At 35.6% G+C, this 23,796-nt stretch overlaps 1 long non-coding RNA gene across 1 annotated transcript in view; it reads left to right on the forward strand.

The window, feature by feature from the left end:
- LOC143643366 (uncharacterized) overlaps positions 1-14,837 on the forward strand; it is an 81,263-nt gene extending 66,426 nt beyond the window's left edge. The window contains exons 2-3 of the long non-coding RNA XR_013156237.1: positions 13,905-14,002; positions 14,634-14,837. This is a non-coding gene — a long non-coding RNA (uncharacterized LOC143643366). The remainder of the gene's footprint in view (positions 1-13,904; positions 14,003-14,633) is intronic.
- Positions 14,838-23,796: the final 8,959 nt, after the last annotated feature.

Below are 23,796 nucleotides of genomic sequence, written 5' to 3' on the forward strand. Positions count from 1 at the left end.
AAAGAAAAGTTTTAAAAATTTCAGAAAATTATAAGAAGTAAATGTTAATGAAGTCATATTACTGACTTTTAATGACTTGGAATTTTATTATTCAGAAATATGAAGTAGAATTACCACTAAGGGTTTTATTGTTCTTATACAATATATTTTTAAATAACATGGATTATTAGAGTTATATTCATATTTATTCATGTTTAAATAGATTTTGGAAAGTGGATTTTTGTTAGAGACAGTGAAAGTGTGGGACATGAAATCAATCCTGTTGCCAAGTAGGCAATAAATTTGCTTTAGTCTATCAACTGAAATTTCAGTCAGTTTTTTTCTGTTATATAGTTAATTTTTTCAACTTTTTTACCATTTATATAATTTTCAATATCTTTATATTAACTTCTTTCCTCTTGTGCATATTCCTTATTGATCACCACCTCTTTTGAGGACTATTCTAAGTATTTGCCACCTTATTAGAGAAAACCTTTATTTGCTTTTTATATCCTTTATTATTTTGGCTTTTTGATTACTAGCTTGCACTTGTGAATTTTTTGTCTTAATCAAATATATATTGAGTTTCCTATCATACTGTGATTTACTTTGAACATATATAATTAGTATATAATCCTAAACTACAACATTGTATGGTTCTTTGACAATGTTAAATATTCACAAATATGAACTACATAAATGCAGATGACAAAAAATGTATTATTTGGGAGAGTTTATCTTTTTATAAAGCTATCTGAAGGTATAAAGTCTCACTTTACTGCTCTTTGATTTATTTTGAAAATTAAAAACATCTTTTATTAGAGAAGTTGTGGATTTACACAAGAGTCACACATAAAATACAGGAGTCCCAAACACCACTCCACAACCAACACATGCGTTGGGGTGGAAAGTTTATTACAATTGATTTTAAAAAAAAGTAAAATCGCAAAAAAGTATTAAAAGTAGTTACATTTGTTATAATTGATGAAAGATCAATAAAGTAGTACTATAACTATTATCCATAGTTCATGTAGGGATATTTCATCACCACCCTACCTATTACTTTTTTCATGTATATCTTTATTTTATTACTCATCTTTCCACACTCTGGATAAAGGGAGTATCAGTCACAAGGTTTTTACAATCACACAGTCACATGATAAAAGCTATATAGTTACACAATCATCATCAAAGATCAAGGTTACTGGATTACAGTCCAACAATTTCAGGTATTTCCTTCTGACTATTCTAATGCTCTAGAAACTAAAATGAAATATCTACATAATGAGTCAGTAGTCATAACCATTTGTTAAATCCTAATCTCTCAGTTACACTTTCTCCCTTTCACTTGATAACTCTCAGTCTTCAGGGATATCTGAGCAATGATCATTTTAACTTCTTTGTGCTGCAAAGGGGTGTAGACTTTATGGGTAGTGGAATGAAACTGGTTGATGTTCTTGGAGAGACTGGTACTTCTGTGTTTCAGGGCTCATCTGCATAGGATCAATCTGAGGGCCTTACATTCTGAAAAAAATAAACTTACTAGGTATTCTAGTTTTCTAGCTGCTGGAATAAAATATACCAGAAACAGAAGTGCTTTAAAAACGGGAATTAATAAATTGCTAGTTTACAGTTCTAAGGCCAAGAACATGTCTCAATTAAAGCAAGTCTACAGAAATGTCTAATCTAAGGCATCCAGGGAAAGAGACCTTGGTTCAAGAAGACCGATGAAGTTCAGGGTTTCTCTCCCAAGTGGAAAGGCACATGGTGAACATGGTCAGGATTTCTCTCTTGGCTGGAAGGGCACATGGTGAGCACAGCATCATCTGCTAGCTTTCTCTCTTGGCTTCCTGTTTCATGGAACTTCCCAGGAGGCATTTTTCATCTTCATCTCCAAAGGTCACTGGCTAATGGACTCTCTGCTTCTTGCGATATGTCATTCTCTCATAATCTCCTGCTTTCTCCAAAATGTTTCCTCTTTTATAGGATTCCAGTAAAGTAATCAAGACCCACCTAGAATGGGTGGAGTCATGTCACCGCCTAATCCAGTTTAACAACCAATCTTGATTGAGTCACATCTCTAGGGAGATGATCTAATTAAAATTTCAAACCATAGTACTGAATCCCTATTAGTAGATTAGAAGGATTAGAAGAAACAGTTGCCTTTAGAAAATGGGATTAGGATTAAAACATGGCTTTTCTAGGGTACATACATCTTTTCAAACTGGCACACTAGGTAAAACATTTATATATTCTTAGATAGACCCCAGGGTATGCAAAGAGTTCTCAGGTCTACTGTTGGTTGGGCATGACATACTGTGGCAATTTGCAATATCTGCTTGAAGCTTGCATAAAAATAACCTCCAGAATGACCTGTAGACTTTATTTATATCTCCTAGCAACTGAAACTTAATTTTGTTTAATTTCTCTTCCATTTCTGGTCAATAATGCATTCTTAAATTCACAAAGCCAGGGTCAGGCACATCCCTGAAAGTTGTGTTCCATTTTGCCAGGGAGACTTACAACCTTGTATGCCTTGTCCCACATAGGGTGAGGGATAATGAATTTATTTGCAGAGTTGGCTTAGAGAGAGAGACCACATCTGATCACCAAAAGAAGTTCTGTGGGGGTGACTCTTATGAATAATTATAAGGAGGCTTAACTTTGCCATTGCATAAACACGTTTCATAAGGGCAAGCCTCAAAATCAAGGGCTTGGCTTATTAGTTAAGGGGTCCCAAATTGCTTGAGAGAATATCAGAAAATTTTCAAGTTGAGAAGTTTAATAGTTCCACATTTCCCCCAAGTTCCTCAGGTGACTTTGCAATTCTTTTAATTTTATTTCCAAAAATACTCTGGAATGTATCAGGGTATTCCATTAACCTGTACAGAATAACAAAATCTAATTCCTGATTCTAGGTTCCATGAATTAGATTGTTTAAATGGAATAGAAGTATGCTACTGAAAATTAAAATTTTAGACCAAATAAACATCTCTTCCTTTGGTCGCACACAAAAGTTAAAGTTTTAAAATACAATCAATACCATTCTTAATCTTGTGTTCTGATTTATTTTAGTCCAAGTCATACAAATTATCCATATTTCCAATTGAATCTTATCTCTTTTTCAGCTTATTTAACAGTTGTTCTATGGAGTAATGCTGACTTTCAGAGCAGCAAAACTCCAATTCTGATTTTCAGGCATCAAACAGATACATAAAGCTCAAGAAAACTACCAAGTTATATACAATGAGCATAGCATCTCAGAGTTTAAGAAGAATAGTTAAAACACAGGAATAAATGTTCTAAGAGCTTACAATCTAGAAACCTTTACAGTGTGCTTTACTGAACATTTGTACTCCTTAATCATCAATTGCCCAATATCTGCCTACTTTCTACCCCTTGATAACATATGTTCTCAAGTGCAATTCTCAGAGTTTGGTCATTATAGTTTATATTAGTGAGACCATATAATATTTTCCCCCTAGCTTCTGGCTCATTTCACTGAACCTAATGTCCTCAAGGTTTATTCACCTAGTTGTATGCCTCATGCCTTCATTCCTTTCTGCAGCTATTCAATATTCTATCGTATGTATATACCACAGTTCACCCTTCATTTCATCAGCCAATGTACCCTTATGCCACCTCCATCCATTGGCAATCATGAATAATGCTGCCATAAATGTAAGTGTACAAATGACTATTTGTGTCCCTGCTTTCAATCTTCTGAGTATATTCCTAATAAGAGGGTTGTAGGCTCAAATAGCAACCCTATACTTAGCCTTCTCTGGAAGGCTACAGAGAGATTCCACCAGTCTACATTCCTGCCAATAGTGAATAGGCACATCTCTTACTCTACTCTTGTATCTTTCTATTTATCTATCTATTTATTTATTTATTTAATTTTTACATGGGCAGGCACCAGGAAATGAACTTGGGCTCTGGCATGCCAAGAAGAATTCTGCTACTGAGCCACCATTGCCCACCCTCTATTTATTTTTAAAACAGTTTTATTCACACATCTACAATCCAATTTAAGAGTACAATCAATGGCTCCTGATATAATCACATAGCTAGGCATTCATCCCCACAATCTATAAGAGAACATTTCAATTTCTTCTGCAAAGAAAGAAGAAGAGAAAAAAAAAAGAAAGAGAAAAGAAAAAAAAAAAAGGAGAAACAACAACAAAAAATCCCATAACCCTCCCTTATATCCACCTTTTATTGACATTTACCTTTGGTATATAGCCTTTGTTACAATTAATTAAAGAATATTACAATGTTACTGTTAACTATAGACCCTAGTTTGCATTAATTGTACTTTTTCCATATACCATCCCATTTTTAACACCTTGCATGGTAATATTCATTTGTTCTCCTTCATGTAAAAACTCTTATACATTCAATCACCATCCTTGTCCACTCTAGGTTCTGCTAATTTATAAAGCCCCAGTTTTTATCCCCTATCTTTCCTTCTAGTGTCATACATGTCCCTAGCTTTCCTCTTGTAACCATACTCATACTCAGCTTTGTTCATTATATTTACAATACTGTGCTATCTTCTCAAAGTGCTATCCATTTCTGAATATTTACAATCAATCCTGTTAAACATTCTGTAATACTTCAGCATCAAATGCTCAATCTCTACCCTCTTTCAATCTCCTGAAAACTTGTGCTCTTAACTTTAATTCTCACAGTCTGCTCATTAATGTTAGTTCTTATTAGTGAGACCATACAGTATTTGTCCTTCTATTTCTGGCTTTATTGTTCAATATAATGCTTCAGGATTCATCCACATTGTTGCATCTATCATGAATTTATTCCATCTTAAACTACATAATATTCCATCATATGTATATACCACAGCTTGTTTATCCACTCACCAATTGATGGATATTTAGGCTGTTCTCACATCTTGGCAATGGTGAATAATGCCACTGTAAGCACTGGTGGGCAAATGTGTGTTCATGCTTTCAGTTCTTTTGAGTACATACCTAGTAATGTGATTGCTGGATCATACAGCAATTCTATAATTACCTTCCTGAAGAACTCCTTGGTGGCTGTACCATTTTACATTCCCACCAACAGTAAATAAATGTACTTATTTAACCACATCCGTTCCAAAACTTGTACTTTTGTTTCTTTCTTGTAGTGACCATTCTTGTACTGTGAAATGATATCTCATTGTGGTTTTGATTCACAGTTACTTAAAAGTTAGTGAAGCTGAGCAGTTTTCATATGCTTTTGAGCTATTTGTATTTCCTCTTTGGAAAAGTGTCTATCTATTTTTAATTAGATTGTGTGTCTTTTTGTGGTTGAGTTGTAAGGTGTTTATATATTCTGCATATTAAACCCTTCTCTGATATATGGTTTCCAAATTGTCTTCTGTTGCATAGGTTACCTATTTAGTTTCCTGACAAAGTATTTTGATTTGCAAATGTATTCAATTTTGAGGTGATCCCATTTATCTGTTTCTTCTTTCATTGCTCATGCTTTGAGTATAAGTTCTAGGAAACTACCTCCTATCATAAAATCTTTAAGACATTCTGTTCTAAAATTTTTATGGTCTTACCTCTAATGTTTAGGTTTTTTATCCATTTTGAGTTCATTTATGTATAAGGTGTGAAATAGAGGTGCTCTTTCATTCTTTTGGACATGAATATCCAGTTCTTCAAGCTCCGTTTGCTGATAGAAGATGCTCTGTGCCAACTGAGGTGACTTGGCCAACTTCCCCAAAAATAAATTGTTTGTGGATGAGAGGTCTATATCTGAACACTCGATTTGATTCCATTGGTCAAAATATCTATTTTTAACGCTAGTATCATGCTTTTTTGATCACTGTAGCTTTGTAATATGCTATAAAGTTACGTAGTATGAGATCTCCCACTTCATTTTTCTTTCTCAGAATATTTTTATCTATTTGGGGCATGCTGCCCTTCCAAATAAATTTGATTATTGTTTTTTCTACTTCTGCAAAGTATGTTGTTGGGGTTTTAATTGGTATTGCATTGAATCTATAAATCAATTTGGGTAGAACTGACTTAACTATATTTAGTCTTTAAATCCATGAACATGGTATGTCTTTCCATTTACTCAGGTCTCCCTTAATTTATTTTAATGGTTTCTTATAGTTTTCTGTGTATAGGTCTTTTCAATACTTAGTTAATTCTATTCCTAAATATTTGATAATTTTGGTGGCTCTTGTAAGTGGACTTATTTTCTTAATTTCCTCCTCAGATTGCTCATTGCTAGTGTATAGCAACACAAGCAACTTTTGCATGTTGACCTTGTATCCTGCCATCTTGCTGATCTTGTTTATTAGCTCTAGTAGCTTTGTTGCAGATTTTTTCAGCAATTTCTACGTATATGATCATTTCATAAGTAAACAGTGAAAGTTTCATTTCTTTCTTTCCAATTTGGAAGTCTTTTATTTCTTGTTCTTGCCTAATTCCTCTAGCTAGAACTTCCAGCACAATGTTGAATAACAATGGTGACATGGGCGTCCTTCTAGAGGGAAAGCTTTCACTTCTTCCCCATTGAGTATGAGCTTAGCTGTCGGTCTTTAATAAATTCCCTTTATCGTGTTAAGGAATTTCCTTTCTATTCCTGTTTTTGAAGGGTTCTCATCAAGAAAGGATGCTGAATTTTGTCAAACACATTTTCTGCATCAATCAAGATGATCTTATAGTTTTCCCCTTTGATTTATTGATGTGGTGTATTACATCAATTGATTTTCTTATGTTGAATCACCCTTGCATGCCTGGAATAAAACTCACTTGTTCATGAGATATAATTCTTTTAATGTGCTACTGGATTTGATTTAAAAATATTGTGTTGAGGATTTTTGCTTCTATATTCATTAAAAAGATTGTTCTGTAATTTTCTTTTCTTGGAGTATCTTTGTCTGGCTTTGATATTAGAGTGATGTTGGCTTTATAGAAAGATCAGGTAGCTGATTTAGTTTGCTAAGTCTGCCAGAATGCAATATACCAAAAATGGAACAGCTTTAAAAAAAGGTATTTATTAAGCTGCAGGTATACAGTTCTAAGGCTATAAAAAAGTCCAAACTAAGGCATCCAGAGAAAGAAACCATTCTGGTTTGTTAACTGCCAGTATGCAATATACCAAAAACAGAACAGCTTTTAAAAAGTAGAATTTAATAAGTTGCAAGTTTACTGCCCTAAGCCAGTGAAATTGTCCCAATTAAAGCAAGTCTATTAAAATGTCCAAATTTAGGCACCAAGACGAGGTTATCTTTACTCAAGAAAGGCTGATGGCATTCAGTTTCCCTCTCTCAACTAGAAAGGCACATGGTGAACCTAACAAAGTCTGCTAGCTTTCTCTCCAGGCTTCTTGCTTCATGAAGCTCCCCTGGGCATGTATTTTTTCTTCTTCATCTCCCAAGATCTCTGGCTGCATGGGTTCTTGTGGTTCTCACGGCTCTAAACAGGAACTCTCTACAAAATGTTCCCTCTTTTAAAGGATTCCAATAAACTAAGCAATATCCCCCTGGAATGGGTAGAGTCATATTTTCCTCTGATGAAAGGTTAATACCCACAATTGGGTGAGTCACATCTCTGTGGAGGTAATCTAATCAAGTTTCCAACCTATGTAATTGAATAGGGATTAAAAAGAAATGTTGCTTCCACAAGATTGGATCAGGATTAAAAGTGGTTTTTCGAGGGTATATCATCCTTTCAAACTAGCAGATACTTTGGCTCAGGGAAGGCGATGTGTCTGGAATATCTCTGTCAGCTGGGAAGACACATGGCAAAGTCTGCTGTTTTCTCTTCAGGCCTCTCATTTCAAAAATCTTCCTCAGGGGGTGTTTTCTTTCTTCATCTCCAACAGTTTCTGGCTGTGTCAGCTGTAAAGCTTTTTCCAAAATGGTTCCTTCTTAAAGGACTCCATCCAGCTTGATTTGGCAGAGATACATCTCCATGGAAATAACCTAGTCAACATGTCTCACTCACAAGTGAGTGGGTCACATCTCCATGGAAACTACTTAATCAAAAGGATACTACCAAGCAATATTGAATAAGGATTAAATAACATGTTTTTTCTATGGTACAAAACTGTTTCAAACCAGCACAATCACTTTCCTTCCTTTTCAATTTTTAGAAAAATTTGAGTAGGGATTGGTACTAACTTTTTCTTGAATGCTTGGAGAACTCACTGGTGAAGCCATCTATTCCTGGGTTTTTCTTTTGGGGCTGATTCAATTGGTTTACTTGTGATTGGTTTGTTGAGGTCTTCTGTTTCTTCTCTAGTCAATGTTTGTTGTTCATGATTTTCTAGGATGTTGTCTATTTTATCTATTTTGGCTTGTTCATTAGCATATAGCTGCTCATAGTATCCTCTCATTATCTCCTTTATTCTGTGGGTTTGGTAATTATATCCTTCCTCCCATTTCTAATTTTATATATTTGCATCCTCTCTTTTTATTCTTTTTAAATCTAGCTAAGAGTCCAATGATTTCACTGATTTTCTCAAAGAACCAATATCTGGTTTTGTTGATTCTCTCTATTGTTTCCATGTTCTGAATTTCTTTTCTTCTGCCACTTTTATCTGCTGCTGCATGTCTCCATTGTGTTTTCTTTCTCTCTTCTACTGTGCCTTTCATTCCCATATGTTCTTCCATTTGTTTTTGCAATCTTTCAAGTTCTTTATGGTCATCTAGTTTCTTCTTTATAGCCTTCATCTCTTTTGTCTCATTTTCCTTCAACTCGTTGAATTGATTTAGATGATTTGTTTGAAAGCCTTTAATTAGTTGTTTCAATTCCTGTATCTCATATAAAGTGTCTTTTACTGGGCCATATCTTTGTCTTCCTAGTATGTCTCATGATTTTTTGCTAGTGTCCAGGCATCTGCTTTTTTTTATTTCTTTATTCTGGAAGATATTTACTCTCTATTACCTAGTGTATTCTTGTTCTTTGGCTTTGTTCTCTAACTGTTGTCTGATATTTGGTCCAATTTTTTCTAGACCTCTAGCATTACTTCTGTTTAGCGGATCAGAATTTTTCAAAGCACATGTTTTTCTTGTTCTTGCCCTGCATATATGGAAATATCTTGAGATTGCCCTTTATTGGGTGTACAGTTGTTTCACCCCAAGAAAATGCTCCTTCTTCCCTCTTCCTCCTAAGGGAATGTTGATTTGCTATTTGTTTTGTTGTGTTTGTCTCTCCATATTTTTAACATTCCTTTCACTACCTCTAGCAACTTTTACTATGAGGTGTGGCTCTCAGATGAGGGTCTCCCCAGATAAGACTGATGCTAGTCAGATTTTCCCAGACATGACAGGCCCAGGGTGTAATTGGTATCAGAGTTCCATAGGGATGTGACCCAGCAGGGTGCCTATCTTTCTGGTTAAGTTTCTTAATTCTGTGCTCTTCATGTCCTGCCAAGCACATGGCACTTGTCAGTCCACTACTCCCCACTGGCTTAAAGTAGGGTGCCTTTAATTCTCAGCAGACCCTGTCACTCCCAGGGGCTGAGGCTATAAGTGGGCTTAGACTGTTTCTGTTTTTCAGCCCCTGGGGTTTGAATTCTCTAAATAACTGTCACTGCAAGTGCTGGGCTGTGCCCCTATCTTTTTTTTTTTTTTTTTTCTGGTGGCGGGGGGAGGAATCACTCTTCATCCTTCTGCTCTCTTCAGGCTGGGAATGCTACAGACATCTCAAAGAGCCCCTATTCTCCCCACCTGCCAGAGCATGTTTGAGGCAGGTTGGTGCTTTTTATATATTGAAATTTTTGTATGTTTGAGATAGGATGGACTTTTGTATGCTGAAATTGCTTCCACTATCCCAGCTAATGGGGTCTAAATTATTTGAGTGAGAGCTGCCACTTGCACTGATCCCTGCCATCCCTATTCTTGGGGAAGATACACCCTTTAGGGAACTATCTACTTCACCAGATTAGTTACCGTGTTTCTGTCATTTCTTAATTCCACAGGGGGCAGGGCTGAAAAATGGGAATGACTGTTGTTTTCTTTAATGGGCTAGAAAGAAAAGAGAAAAAAACCCTTCTCAGACCCAGTCCTCAACCCCTGGATTCGCCAATCAGGAGCCAGAGTTGGTACCCAGCTTTATGTGTCCTTTTCTTTGGGGCACAGCACTTTTCCAGTATTCTGTGCTCAGCCAACTCCAGAAACCTCTGTTGTGTTTTTGTTTTGTTTTGTTTTGTTTTGTTTGTCATCGGTCCTACCACCTCTCTACTGGGGTTGGGGCTGCTACAGATACCCCAGTTTCTTTCTTTCTTGTGTTATAGACTTATCTGTTCTCTGAAATGGTATTCAGCAGTCCAGATGTGTTAAACAAATTTGCAATTTGAGCTTGGCTGTGCTCTCCTTCCCTTGCTCCTAGTAGAGAAGGATTCAGTTTCCCACCAATTAGAGATGCTGAGTCATCCTTTCATGCCAGTGGGGTAAGGACACCTACCAGCCTCCACAGGTGGAAGACTTGGCTTACAGTTTCTGTGCTATGATCTCGGCCCTTCCACATGTTCTAGGCTGGTGTACAAAGTGTGTCTGGTCACATAAGTCCCCAAACAGTGGTTCCAGACAGTTTCTGGCTATTTACTAGCTGCCCTAGAGGATGAACTAAATCTCACACCTCCTTACACTGCTGTCTGTTTGAATTTTATAACATTTCATTTTGAGAAAAATCCACCTCTATATGTCAAAATTACGATTATGAAGTTGCTAGAAATAAATTGCATAGTTAGGAGATATAAAGGATAGATAGATAGATGATAGAGATAGATTAGATAGAAAAGCAATGCCTGCTTGCCTAGATCATAAAAACAAATTACTTGAAAAATATCTAAAATGGGAATCGTTCAACAAAAAATTATATATATTCTCAATGATTCAGAGTAAACTATGTTTAAAGTATCCCCTCACCTCCTAAAAAGGATTTATTACCACTGCAGACATAAAAACATGAAAGTAAAACAAAGCAAAAAGTATGCCACACTTCTTCTTCTTCTATTATTTTGCAACCCCAAAAAAGGAAATTTCAAAAATCATTATGGGGTCACATTCTCAGGAGCCTACCATCTCCACTTAATGAACCACCTGATCAGATTTCAGGGCATGGAGAAGATAGAGAGAGTTTTAAATGAAAGCAAAGATTATGTAATATGAAAAAAAATAGTTTTCAAAGTTTGGGGTATTATTTCTGGAAGTAGTCTCTTCCATCAAATGTTTAATTTCAACATTTGTTTTTGGAGTTATATTTCTAAGAACAAAGTGATCAAGTATTAATCATTGATTAGGTTCATGTTTTATCATCATAAAAGATTAACATACTTATTGTATTTTAAGTTAGCAATCAATTGTTTTACAGATTTCACTATAATAAAATCAATCAAACAGTATTGAGTATTTTACTGTCTTATAGCAATGTCTAAAAGCCCATGGACTTATAAAATGTATAGAAGCATGGATAAGGAAATGCATGCTTTCCTCATCTGTACCAACTTCTTATCCTAAGCCAGCATGTTCTCATTTTTGTGTTTCTAGCTCAAATATAGTTTCTTCAGGGAGCCCTCTCTAGCCTGCTCTTAAGTCAAATTTATCTGTTAACAATTCATACTGTTTTATCTTTTCTTATAGTTTTCCACAATTACACATTTATAATCATATGTATAAATTACTGATTAATGTTTAATTTCCTCATCAAATGGTTAGTTCTATGATGAGATAGAAAGCTTATACTCTCTAGTATACCCTAAGTGCTGAACATAGCAAATGCATATAGAAAATAATCAATATGTATTTGTTGAATAAATATTTCCCTATTTATTTCTTACAATGAAAATATAAGACAGAGTTTATAAAATATATTATAAAATATCCAGGACTGGAAACTACACATCTGCAATACCTTTCATTTAAAGCAGCACCTTCACATTTCCCTTAGATGAGAGGACTCCTGAAAAGACTGGAGTGGGGACTCGATGCAATGAAAGCTTCTCAGATTAACTAAATCCTCAAATTCTTGGTCAAGATTGTGACACAAAGAAAATGTATTCATCAAATTCAGATTTGTAAGAGCAAAATTATCAGAACTTTGGCCATTAGAAAAAATTGAGGTCAAGTAATGTGGAATACTAGAGAAAACTGTACGAAAGATGAGTTCAGCCTTAAAACATAGATAAGGTTTATTCAAGGAAAGCTACATGTTTATATATCAATAAAAATGGGAGGGAGTCTATAGGCAGTGCATTTATTTTGACAAGATGGGCCTACTAATACAATTCTTGAGAAATAACAATGATCTGACAGAATTAGAGTTCATTCATTTTTTTCTCTTTCACACACTGTGTTTATACAAATAGTCTGGCAAGGAGATCATATATTGCTTTGGAAAATGTAAAAAGATAATATGCAGCAAAATAAACTATTTACAAATAATTGAAAGTTTTTATGTACTAGCATTCTGGTGAATATAATCTAAATGCTTTTAATAAAACCATAACAGTATAATCTAATTTACTATAATTCTGTAGTAACAGTTTTCAACGTATAATCTTCCCCATGACTACAAAAATCAGCATTTCTCTTTTATTTCTGGAAGAAACTTACAAAGCAACAGGAAATAGAAACACTTAATTTGTGATGAAAATAAAGAATAGCTAAACCCAAGGCATAAAAAATAGAAAAAAAGGCAAATATGTGCTGTGGAATCCAGCTCACACCCTGGCTGAAGTAAATTGTGATTGTAAACCTTTTGTTGAGGCCACAACAATACACACTTCTTTAAGATGAGGGCCACAGGTTTTTGTGCCCATCCTAAACAGTGAAAAGAAAGATATGAATGTAATATTAAAGAAGTGGGAATAAATAAGGAATCACATGCAAAATCACCATTTGCAGGAAACCTTCTGAATATGTGGCAGTGGAAGGAATTAAAATCATTTACATGTGAAAATAAAGGCCAAGTTTTGTTTCCTTATTTTCAAACTAGGAATGACTGCTAATCACACGCAGAAATCCTGGGGTCCTAGGAATAGTTCAAGCTTCTTGAAATAGTCCTCAGCAAATCCCTGAAAGAGCTTCTGGTGGTCTTGTAAACTATCACTGCCCACTATGGTAAATATTTATTAAAAAGAAGTAGCTCATAATCTAAACAATGAAGTCATTTGAATGAAAAATAAATAGTAAAAATGATAAGCAAGAACTAGGCTTGCCTGGGAGCAAACAGAACTGGAAAATGATGACAACATAAAAGTGAATTTCTGTGGCACAAATATATCTAGAGAAAAACGGGGCTGAGATGACAAATATTCTACCTCTGTATCCTTGAATCCATAGAAAGCTAAAAGTGAGAATCAGAGCAAATATTTGGAGATATAATTATTTTTAAAAATTCAAATAAAGAATATTTGAATGTACAAGGATCAAGAAGAGTTAACTCCAAGCCATGTACTAGGACCGTTAATTGGCTTCAAAGATGCGTTGTTGTTTTTTTTTTTTTTAAGCCACTGGGAAGCAGATCAAGAGATATTAGAAGAAAACATAAAAGTGCTAGTGCTGAGTAGTGAATCTTTTTGACTGATGGAGCAAGACAAAAACATGGTGAAATTGGATGCAGGAAAAAAAACTAGTAAGTTACATTTCTAGACAAAATCAAGATGCTATAATTCAGAAAATTGGGAGGGGAAAAGGGAATAATATTGGAGATAGAGAAAGAACTCTCATTTTCACATTCTCGCATTGGGTTCTCTGTTTTTCGGATCTGTGATTTATGGTACCTCATTAATTTGGGAAAGTCTCAATTATTAGTTCTTCAAACTTTTTACTTTTTTTGGTCTCATCTTTCTCTTCATCTTCTGGAGTTTGTATTACACATGTTAGTCAATTTGATATTTTACCTGGTGCCAATATTTTGGCAGGGGCTCATAATGTCTTGGTTCCCCTTTTCCAGACTGTCATAAGCAGGTCCTGTGTGCCCAGGTCTCAGGAGGAAGGCTGTCTCAGTGCTCCAGCTGTGACCCCTGCCTTGATCTCAGTGCAGTGTCTAAGGTAGAGTGAGTTCCCTGCCACAGCCCCTGTCCATGTAGTAGCTGAACTTGGCTTGTATGGGGAGGCGGTGGGGTTGGTCCTATATTGAACCAATTTCTGGCTCCCTCATGAGAGGCAGAATACCTGTTTTTTATTTGTGCAGGATCCTGGGCAGAAAAGGGTTTCTTGGCCCTCTGCTACCATTACTTGGCTTTTGCCAAGCTTCACTGCTGAGTGTGAAGGGTTGGGTTATCTATACATCTTCCAGTGGCAGTCATCCTTTGCGTTGGTATCATGTGAGGGATGGAATATGGATGGGTTTTCTTCCTCCCTCCAGTGGCAGTCAACATTCATGTCAAATGACAGCAGGGTCTGATCTAGGGCATAGCAATTTTTTAAGTTTTGAAAAAAAATTTTTTTTTACATGGGCAGGCAAAGGGAATTGAACTCAGGTCCTCTGTCATGGCAGGCAAGCATTGTTGCCTGATAAGCCACCATGGCCCACCCTAAGTTTTGAAAAATTTTTAACATACATTTCATATCTACCTAACATACAGTCCACCTCTATGGCAGGAGCAGAAGATGTCTTTCATTTCTTATAAAAGAAGGATTTAGCACAACAGCATTTTATGCCTTTCTTTCACTCTTGCAGGGTCCAGGACAGGCACAGTCTTCTATGGGAACGTGGGCTCTATACTCAGATCTTGATGAGCCCTGCAGCACCACTGAAGGTAGCTCTTTCAGGTCTTTGGACTTCTCTACAGTCTTTTTCATGAGCACCCTGAAGAGCCTGTGGCAAAAAGCTAGTGCAAACTCCCTTCATGCTTGAGGCTCTCAGGGATGCTAAACTGTCAACCCAGCCTACATGTGTATTTAAGAATTTATTAAAATTGTGTTTTATTCATTTTTAAAAATATCTGCACCAGAATACATCTGTTTTCTTTACTAATGTCTCTAATAAAATGAAAAACTAAATAATATTAGAGGCAACCTAGTGACCTACTGAATATTTAAAAATAGTTTTTCTTAAGCTTTTTATTTTGAAAATGTTTTAGAATTTCAAAAGAAGTGCAAATATAGTCCAAAGTGTTCTCAAATAACTTTAGCTACCTTCTTCTAATGTTGATTAATATCTTATATAACCATGACATGATCATCAAAGCAACAAAAAAATTAACATCAGAATACTATTCCATAAACTACAGATTTTATTCACATTTCCCCACTTTTTCCACTAATGCCTTTTTTTCATATCTGGGATTCAATCCAGGGTACAACAAAAATGTCCTCTAATCTGTGACAGTCATTTGATTTTTCCTTGCCATTCATGCCTTTTGTACTTCTGAGTATTGGTCAGGAATGTTTTATAATATCCCTCAATTTTTTTGATGTATTGCCATTATTAGGATGAAAGTATGGATTTAGGAAAAATGCAATGAAAGAAGAAATAGATAAATGGGATCTCCTCAAAATGGGGTATATTTTCATATCAAAATACTTTGTCAGGAAAGTAAAAAGGCAGCCTACGCAATGGAAAACGATATTTGGAAACCACATATTAGAGAAGGGTTTAATAGGCAGAATACATAGAGATCTTGCTACTCAACCACAAAAAGACAAACAACCCAATTAAAAATGGATAGACACTTTTCCAAAGAGGAAATACAGTTGACTCAAAAGTGTATGAAAACTGGGCGGGCCACGGTGGCTCAGCAGGCAAGAATGCTTGCCTGCCAGGCCAGAGGACCCGGGTTTGATTCCCGGTGCCTGCCCATGTTAAAAAAAAAAAAAAAAAAAAAAAGTATATGAAAACATGCTCCCCTTCACTAACTAACTAGGGAACTGATAATCAAAACCACGATGAGATATTGTCTCACAGTACTAGAATGGTCATTATAAAAAAAAAAAAAAGGAAAAAAATCCCCAAACTATAACTTCTGGAATGGATATGGATAAATCCACTGTTGGTGGAATGTAAAATGGTACAGCCACTGTGGAGTATGGTTTGGTAGTTCTTCAGGAAGGTAAGTATAGAATTACCATATGATCCAGCACTCCTCTTACTAGGTATACACTTGAAAGAACTGAAAGCATGAACAGATATTTGCCCACCAATGCTTATAGTGGCATTTTTCATGATTGCCAAGATGTGAGAACAGCACAAATATCTATCAATGGATGAGTGGATAAACAAACTGTGGTATGCACATACAATGGAATGTTATGCAGCTTAAGATGGAATAAAGTCATGATGCTTTATTCATGTAACAATGTGGATAAACCTTAAGGATGTTATATTGAGCAAAATAAGCCAGAAATGAAAGCACAAATACTGTATGGTCTCTCACTAATATGAACAAACATTAATTAGCAAACTCAGAGAATTAAATTTGAGAACATAGGTTTTCAGGAGATAGAAAGAGGGTAGAGATTGGGCCTTTGATGCTGAAGGATCATAGGATGATTACCAAGATTGATTGTATATAGTCAGAAATGGATAGCACAGTACTGTGTGAAGGTAGCACAATATTTTAAATATAATGAACAAAGCTGAATGTGAGTATAGTTACAAGGGGAAGGCTAAGGGCATGCATGACACTAGAAGGAAAGGTAGTGAATAAAAATTGTGACCATATAATTTAGCAAAACCTGGAGTGCACAATGATGATCCAAAATATGGTATATACATATAATGGCTATTATTCAGCAGTATGAAATAATGAAGTCCAGATGCATGTGACAACTTAGACGAACCTTGAGGACATTATGTTGAGTGGAATAAGCCAGACACAAAAGGAAAAAAATATTGTAGGATCTCACCAAAAATAACTATTGGTAATAAGCAAGCTCATAGAGTTAAAATCTAGACTATAGGTTGCCAGGAGATAGAATGGGGTTAGAGAATGGGGAGTTGATGCTTAAATTTCTACAGAATCTCTATTTAGCTTTATTGTAAACATTTTTTTGGAAATGGATAGAGGTGACAGTAGCATATTGCTATGAGTATAATGTACAGTGCTGAATTATGTGCATGAACAAGGATGAAAGGGTAAGTTTAAGGTTGGGTGTGTTACTAGAAGGAAAGCTAGAAGATAAAACATGGGACACCTCTTAGTGAATCCTGTGGAGAATGATGTCTGTGATGAGAAGTACAAACATAGGAATGCTCTTTCATGAACTAGAACAAATGTATGTCCCCATTAAAAGGTGTTAATAATAGGGTGGGATATGGGAAGATATACCTAATGCAAACTATGGACTATTGTTAGCAATATTTTAATATATTTTAAATATAAATAAATCTATAGAGACAGAATTGGATCAGAAGTTATGTAGGGCTGGGGATAGATAGAAGAATTGAGATCTGGCTGCTAAGTGTTGTGTGGTTTTCTTTGTGGAGCAACGAAAATTTTCTAAAATTGATTGTGATGATGGATGCACAATTCAGTTTTTATATTAAAAGCCATTGATTGTAAGCATTAGAAGGACTGTACGGTATCTGAATATATCTCAATAAAACTTCATACAGCCCAAAGAAAAACTAAACAAACAAAAAGTGAACTCATTTCAAATAGTAGGTTGAAAAGGAAAGGATGAAAATGGAATACCATGCTAGCATTATTTTTGTAAAGGAGGAACAGTTATATTCATATCAGATAAAGCAAACTATTAACAAAGAAAATTACTACAAAGATGTACATTACTCAATGATAAAGAAATCAATCCACCCGGAAAACATAACCACCCTAAATGTGGATACAATGAAAAACAAACAAAGCACAGTACCTCAAATACATGAAACAAAATTGATAGAGCTGAAAGGACAAATACACAAATCTATAAGTATAATTCAGCACTTCATGCTCAGCAATTGATAAAATAACTAAATGGAAAACTAGTAAATATACAGAAAAACCGATCAACACCTTCAGCTGATAGATATAATTAATATTTATAGAATACTCCATTCAACAACAAGGTTGTTGCAATTGTCCATAGAATACTCATCCAGATCAACCAGACTCTGGATCCTGAAGCCTACACATTTTAAAAAATTTAAATCATGAAACATATATTCTACAACCATAATGGATTCAAACTAGAAAAGAGCAACCAAAGAGAAAAAAAAATCCTCCAACATTTGGAACTTAAAGAGCATGCTTCTAAAAAGTCTGTCATCTAAATGGAAGTCTCAAAAATTAAAAAAAAATACATAGAACTGAATGAAAATGAAAATATAACATATGAAAATTTATGAGACACATAATGTGCCCAGAGAGAAATTTATAGCTGTAATGCTTGTATGATAGAGGAAGAAAGGTCTCAAATCAGCAATCTACATTCCTACTTCAAGCAGCTAGAAAAGGTTAAATAAATAAAAAATAATAAAAAATAAATAAATAATAAATAAATAAATAAATAAATAAATAAATAAATAAATAAATTCAAAGCAAAGAGAATGAACTAAACAATAAATATTAGAGCAGAATGAAATTGAAAATTTTCTGGAAACCAAAATTAATTGCTCAATACCTCAATACCATTTTTTATCAATCCTTCTTTTTCTTTAAACAAATAACCTAGGTCTAAACTTAGTAAAATATATAAAAAATCTGTTATGTTCAGGATTACAAAATCCTGATAAAAGAATTTTTTAAAAAACTAAATAAATGGAGAAATATTGTGTCTGATTAATTCTCAATAATGTGTCTGATTAATTCTCTCAAAATTGATGTACAGGTTTGTGGTCAATAGAATAATCACCCTTACAATTCATAGAGTCATAAACCCTGGAAATTGCCATTATGTTATGTTATAGGGCAAGGGGGCAATTAAGTTCTCATAATTAAGGTTGCTAATCAGGTGATCTGAGATGAAAGATTATCCTGGATAATCCAGTTGGGCCCAGTGTAAGCTTCCTCCTCAGTGTAAAAGAGAAGCAGAAGAAAGGGTCAGAGTTATGCAATGAAAAACTAAGCTGATCATTGCTGACTAATAAAAACGACAGGGAATCATGATTCCAGAAATGCAAGCACACTCTAAAACCTGGTAAAGTCAAGAGAATGGTTTCTACACTACAGCTTCCAGCAAAGAACACAGCCCTGCCAACATCTTGATTTTAGTCTATTAAGACCCATTTCAAAGTTCTGATCTTGATAACTGTAAGAAAGTAAATGTGACTTGTTTTAAGCCATTAAGTTTGTGGTTGTTACAGCAGCCATACAAAACTAATGAAAAGTTCAATATAATATCTATGAAAATGACAGTAATGTTTTTTATAGACATACATATGCTTATTCTAAAATGTATATGAAATGGCACAAACCCTAGAATTCCTATAGTTCTGAAAAAGAAAAAGCAGTAGAAATCACTCTACTTGTCATTAACACTATATACCATAGAGAAAGTAGCATTAAATCTTTCTGTATAGATAAAAAGAAGAAACTAGGATAGTAGATGTACACATTTAGAGTTCAACTGAATTTTGATAAAGATGCAAAAACCATTCAGTGAATGAAGAATATTCTTTTCCGCAAGTGGTGCTGGAGCATTTAGAAAAAACAAAAACTGAATCTCAATCTAAACCTCCTGTTTTATAAAATTTTAACTCAACATAGATCATAGACTTAAATGCAAAGTATAACACTATAAAGCTACACATATTGGAGAAAAGGTTCAACATCAGAGTCAGGCAAAGAATTCTATACATGACACCAAAAGAATGATCCTTAAAAAGAAAGGTTGATGAACTTGAAATCAATTTTTTTTATTTTAAATTTTTGAATTATATATTAAGGGCATAAATAAACTATAGACTGAGATAAAAAATATTTCCAAACTACATATATGACAAAATACTAATATCTAGGATATACAAATAACTTTCAAAAATACAAAAATAAAATATATATATATATCCAGTTAGGAAATGGGTAAAAGACCTAACAGACATTTCACCAAAATGGATATGCACATCGCAAATAAACATGAAAAGATATATTCAACTTTATTAGTCATTAGAGAAATGCAAATTTAAACCACAATGTAATATCACTACACACAGATCACATGGCTAAAATAAAATACAGTGACAGCATTAAATGCTGGTGAGTCTGCAAAGAACTCAGATCACTGAAACTCTTGAGGATTTATACCAAGAAAACGAAAATTAAGGTTTACAAAAAAACATGTACTTGTTCCCGGGACCAGGTGGTGGCGCCACCATAAGAGTGCGGCAGGCATGGGGCCACAACCTGCAGCTGGGGCCAGCACTGTTGCTACGCATCATGGCCATGCCAGGCTTGGCCACTGGCTGGGGGCAAGTGTACACAGGCTGGAGAGAGGCTGGGCGGGCTCCGGTTCTCAGACGGCTTCCTTTTCTTCTGCCACTGGATGGTCCGGCAGGCATTGATGTGGCTCCAGAGGCAGCTCGTGGTGCATGCCCTTGGGGGTATCTTCCTGCCCTGTGGGTGAGCTGGGCTCATCTAGGAGAAGCAGGCAGAGGGGCAAGCTTGGCCTATCAGGATATCCAGGAAATGTTTACCCAGACAAACAAGTTGCTGCCTGACCCATTAGACACTATGGCTGGCAGGGATTCCAGTTAGAGGAGGACCTAATTAGGCAGTCCACTGACAAGTACCACCATCCTGTGTATGAAACTGCCATGCCCTCAGTGCCCCAGAAACCAGAGGTGGCAAAGAGCATCTGGCTCCTTACAAGGAGAGGCCCAGGTTGTATTCCACAGGAGGAAAACAAGGAGAGAGCTCCACTGGCCCCTACCTCTCCCATCAAGATGTTGTGGAACATCTTGGCAAGCTCTTCCAGGGAAGCCATGTTTAGTATGGTGATCCGGGAGCTAGTTCTAGCTACCTGCCTGGCCTTGGTAGTGAGGCATGGATCAATCACTTATAAAAAATCCAAGGGAGATCACAAGCAACTCGCCGTTCAAATCAACATCATCCTGGGAACAAAGCCAGTCCCAAACAGTTGCACACTGCTTGATTCCGTAAATATAAAATTCTTGAAATGACGAATTATGGAAGAGAAGAGAGCAGTCATTGCCAAGGATGGGGTGGGAGAGTATGGGAGGAAACTGAGGCAACATGAGGGATCTTTGTGGTCATGGAACTGTTCTGTGCCTTGACTGTGGTGGTGGATACATAAAACTACACTTGTGATCAAACTGTGGAGAATGAAACAGACACACAAATGAGTAGAAGATAAACCAGAGAAATCTGAACAAGATGAGTGGATTGTATTAATGTCAATATCTTGGTTGTGATATTACACTACAGAGTTGCACAATGTTATTATTAAAGGAAACTAGGTAAAGGGTCCATTGGATTTCTAGTATTACTTTCAATTATGTGTGAATTTAAAATAATCACAAAATGATTTTTAAAAGAAGGAAAAAGTGTTGTTTTCTTGACCGATACTATTGAATTTCATTATGTGAGACATTCTATCTGTGAAAGGGAAACCAAAAAAAATATTGGGCAAAAATGTTGACCAAAATAAATCCACCTAGACATATGTTTTTTTCTCAAGTGATTTGACAATTATTATAGAAGTATTGATTTATTGTGTGTGCTGTAATGATGGGGTCACATTTCATTATTTTTCCATGTGAGTATTCTGTTACTGCAGCACCGTTTGTTGAATTTTTGTTCTTTTGGTTGTTTTCTGTTTGTTTTGCTTGTTTGTTTGTTTTGGGGAAACTGCATGGAAGAACTAACGAATTTTAAATTTTCTAATCATGCACCACTTAACTTGACCTCTATATTTTTTGTTCAGTGGTTTCCTGAAAACTGAGTATTATTTCACAGTTTCCTCTAGGGTGAAAGATTGTTAATGCTCTATGTGGTGGTTTTAAACTATGTCCATAAAATTCTTAGTACTCCTCCATATAGAAAGATGAACCCAATACCCCCTTCTCTTGAGGGTGAGCTGGATTTGGTGATTTGCTTTTACTGAATGGAAAAAAGATGATGATAATGCACGACTTTGGAGATGAGGTGACAGAAGGCACTGTTCTTTCCTCATTGCTCATTTTCCCATGGACAACTCTTAGGGAGAAAGTTAGCTGTCATAAGCTTAAGCAGCCAGTGGAGAGGCCCATGTGGGAAGGACCTAAGGCCTCATGCCAACAAAAACCAAGAAACTGAAGCCTCCTCCCCACAGTCATGTAATTCAGCCATCTTCTAAGTTGATCATCCAGCTTTCAAATGACTGCAACATTGGCTGACACCCTGGATTCTACCACGTGAGAGACTCTAAGCTACCTTATTAATATGCTGCTCTAGAATTCCTGATCCATAGAAACTGTGAGATAATAAGTCTGTGTCTTATGAATATATGTATTCTTTATTGTGGGTTTACAGAACAATCATGCGTAAAATGCAGATGCTCATATAGCATCCTAATATTAACACCTTGCATTGTGTGGAAAATTTGTTACAACTGATAGAAGCACATTTTTATAATTGCATTATTAACTAGTCTGTATTTTACCTTAAGTTTCACTATTTGTGTAGGAATGTTCTATGGGTTTTTAAAAACTTTTATTCTGTTACCATATACACAACCTAACATTCACCCTTTAACCCATTCAAATATATATTTCAGTGCAGTTAATTGTGTTCACAATGTTGTGCTACCGTCACCACTATCCATTATGAAACACATTTTAATTGTTCCAAATAGGGATGCTCTGCATTTTAAACCATGACTTCTCATTCCCTATACTGTCCCCTGGTAACATGTATTCTTGATTCTAACTCTATGAGTTTGCTTATTCTAATTGTTTCAAGTCAGTGAGATCATACAATATTATACAATATTTGTCCTTTGCATTGGGCTTATTTCACCCAACAAAATTTCATCCATGATCCATGTCATTTCATGTATCAGGACTTCATTGCTTTTTTTTTTTTTTTTTTACATGGGCAGACACTGGGAATCAAACCCGGGTCCTCTGGCATTGCAGGCGAACATTCTTGCCTTCTGAGTCACCGTGGCCCACCCAGGACTTCACTGCTTTTTACGGCTGAATAATATTCCATTTTACGTATATACCACATATTATTTATTCATTCATCAGTTGACGGACACTTGGGTTGCTTCCATTTTTTTAAAATTTTGAATAATGCCATCATGAACATTGGTGTGAAAATATGTGTTCAAGTCCTTGCTTTCAATTCTTTTGGATATATGTTTAGTAGTGGAATTGTCAAGTCATCCGGTAATTCGACTCTTAACTTTCTGAGCAACCACCAAACTGTCCTCCAGAGAGTACACCTTTTTCCACTGTCATCAGCAATACATGAATGTTCCTATTTCTCCACATCTTCTCCAAGACTTAAAATGTGTGTCATTTTAAACCACTAACTTTTGGATTCATTTGTTACAGAAAAAAATAGACAACTAATACTGTTTTCGGCATCTGAACAAAGGGAACTTCATAGTGAATACTTCAAAATGTGGGGTTAGCTTTGGAACTGGGAAGTGGGCAGACACTGGAAGGATTTGAGGGCAGTGACAGTGAAAGTCTAACTTGTTCTGAGTAGATTGTTAATTGAGATGGGACTTCGAAGAGGCTGCTAGTGAAGGGAAATGAGAAATATGTTATTGAAAACTGAACAAAGTGGATCCTCAGCCTGTCATAGCAGAAAGTTTAGCTCCAGTGTCATCTGAAGTTATCCATAAAGTAGAAAATCTGTGCATGATCTGTACACTAATGAATTGGGTGATCAAGGCAAAATCATAAACACACACACACACAGACCAGCCAGAGGGCTGAAAGTACTTCCTAGTTC

Source organism: Tamandua tetradactyla, chromosome 8, assembly GCF_023851605.1.
Source record: "Tamandua tetradactyla isolate mTamTet1 chromosome 8, mTamTet1.pri, whole genome shotgun sequence".
Classification (NCBI taxonomy): Eukaryota; Metazoa; Chordata; class Mammalia; order Pilosa; family Myrmecophagidae; genus Tamandua; species Tamandua tetradactyla.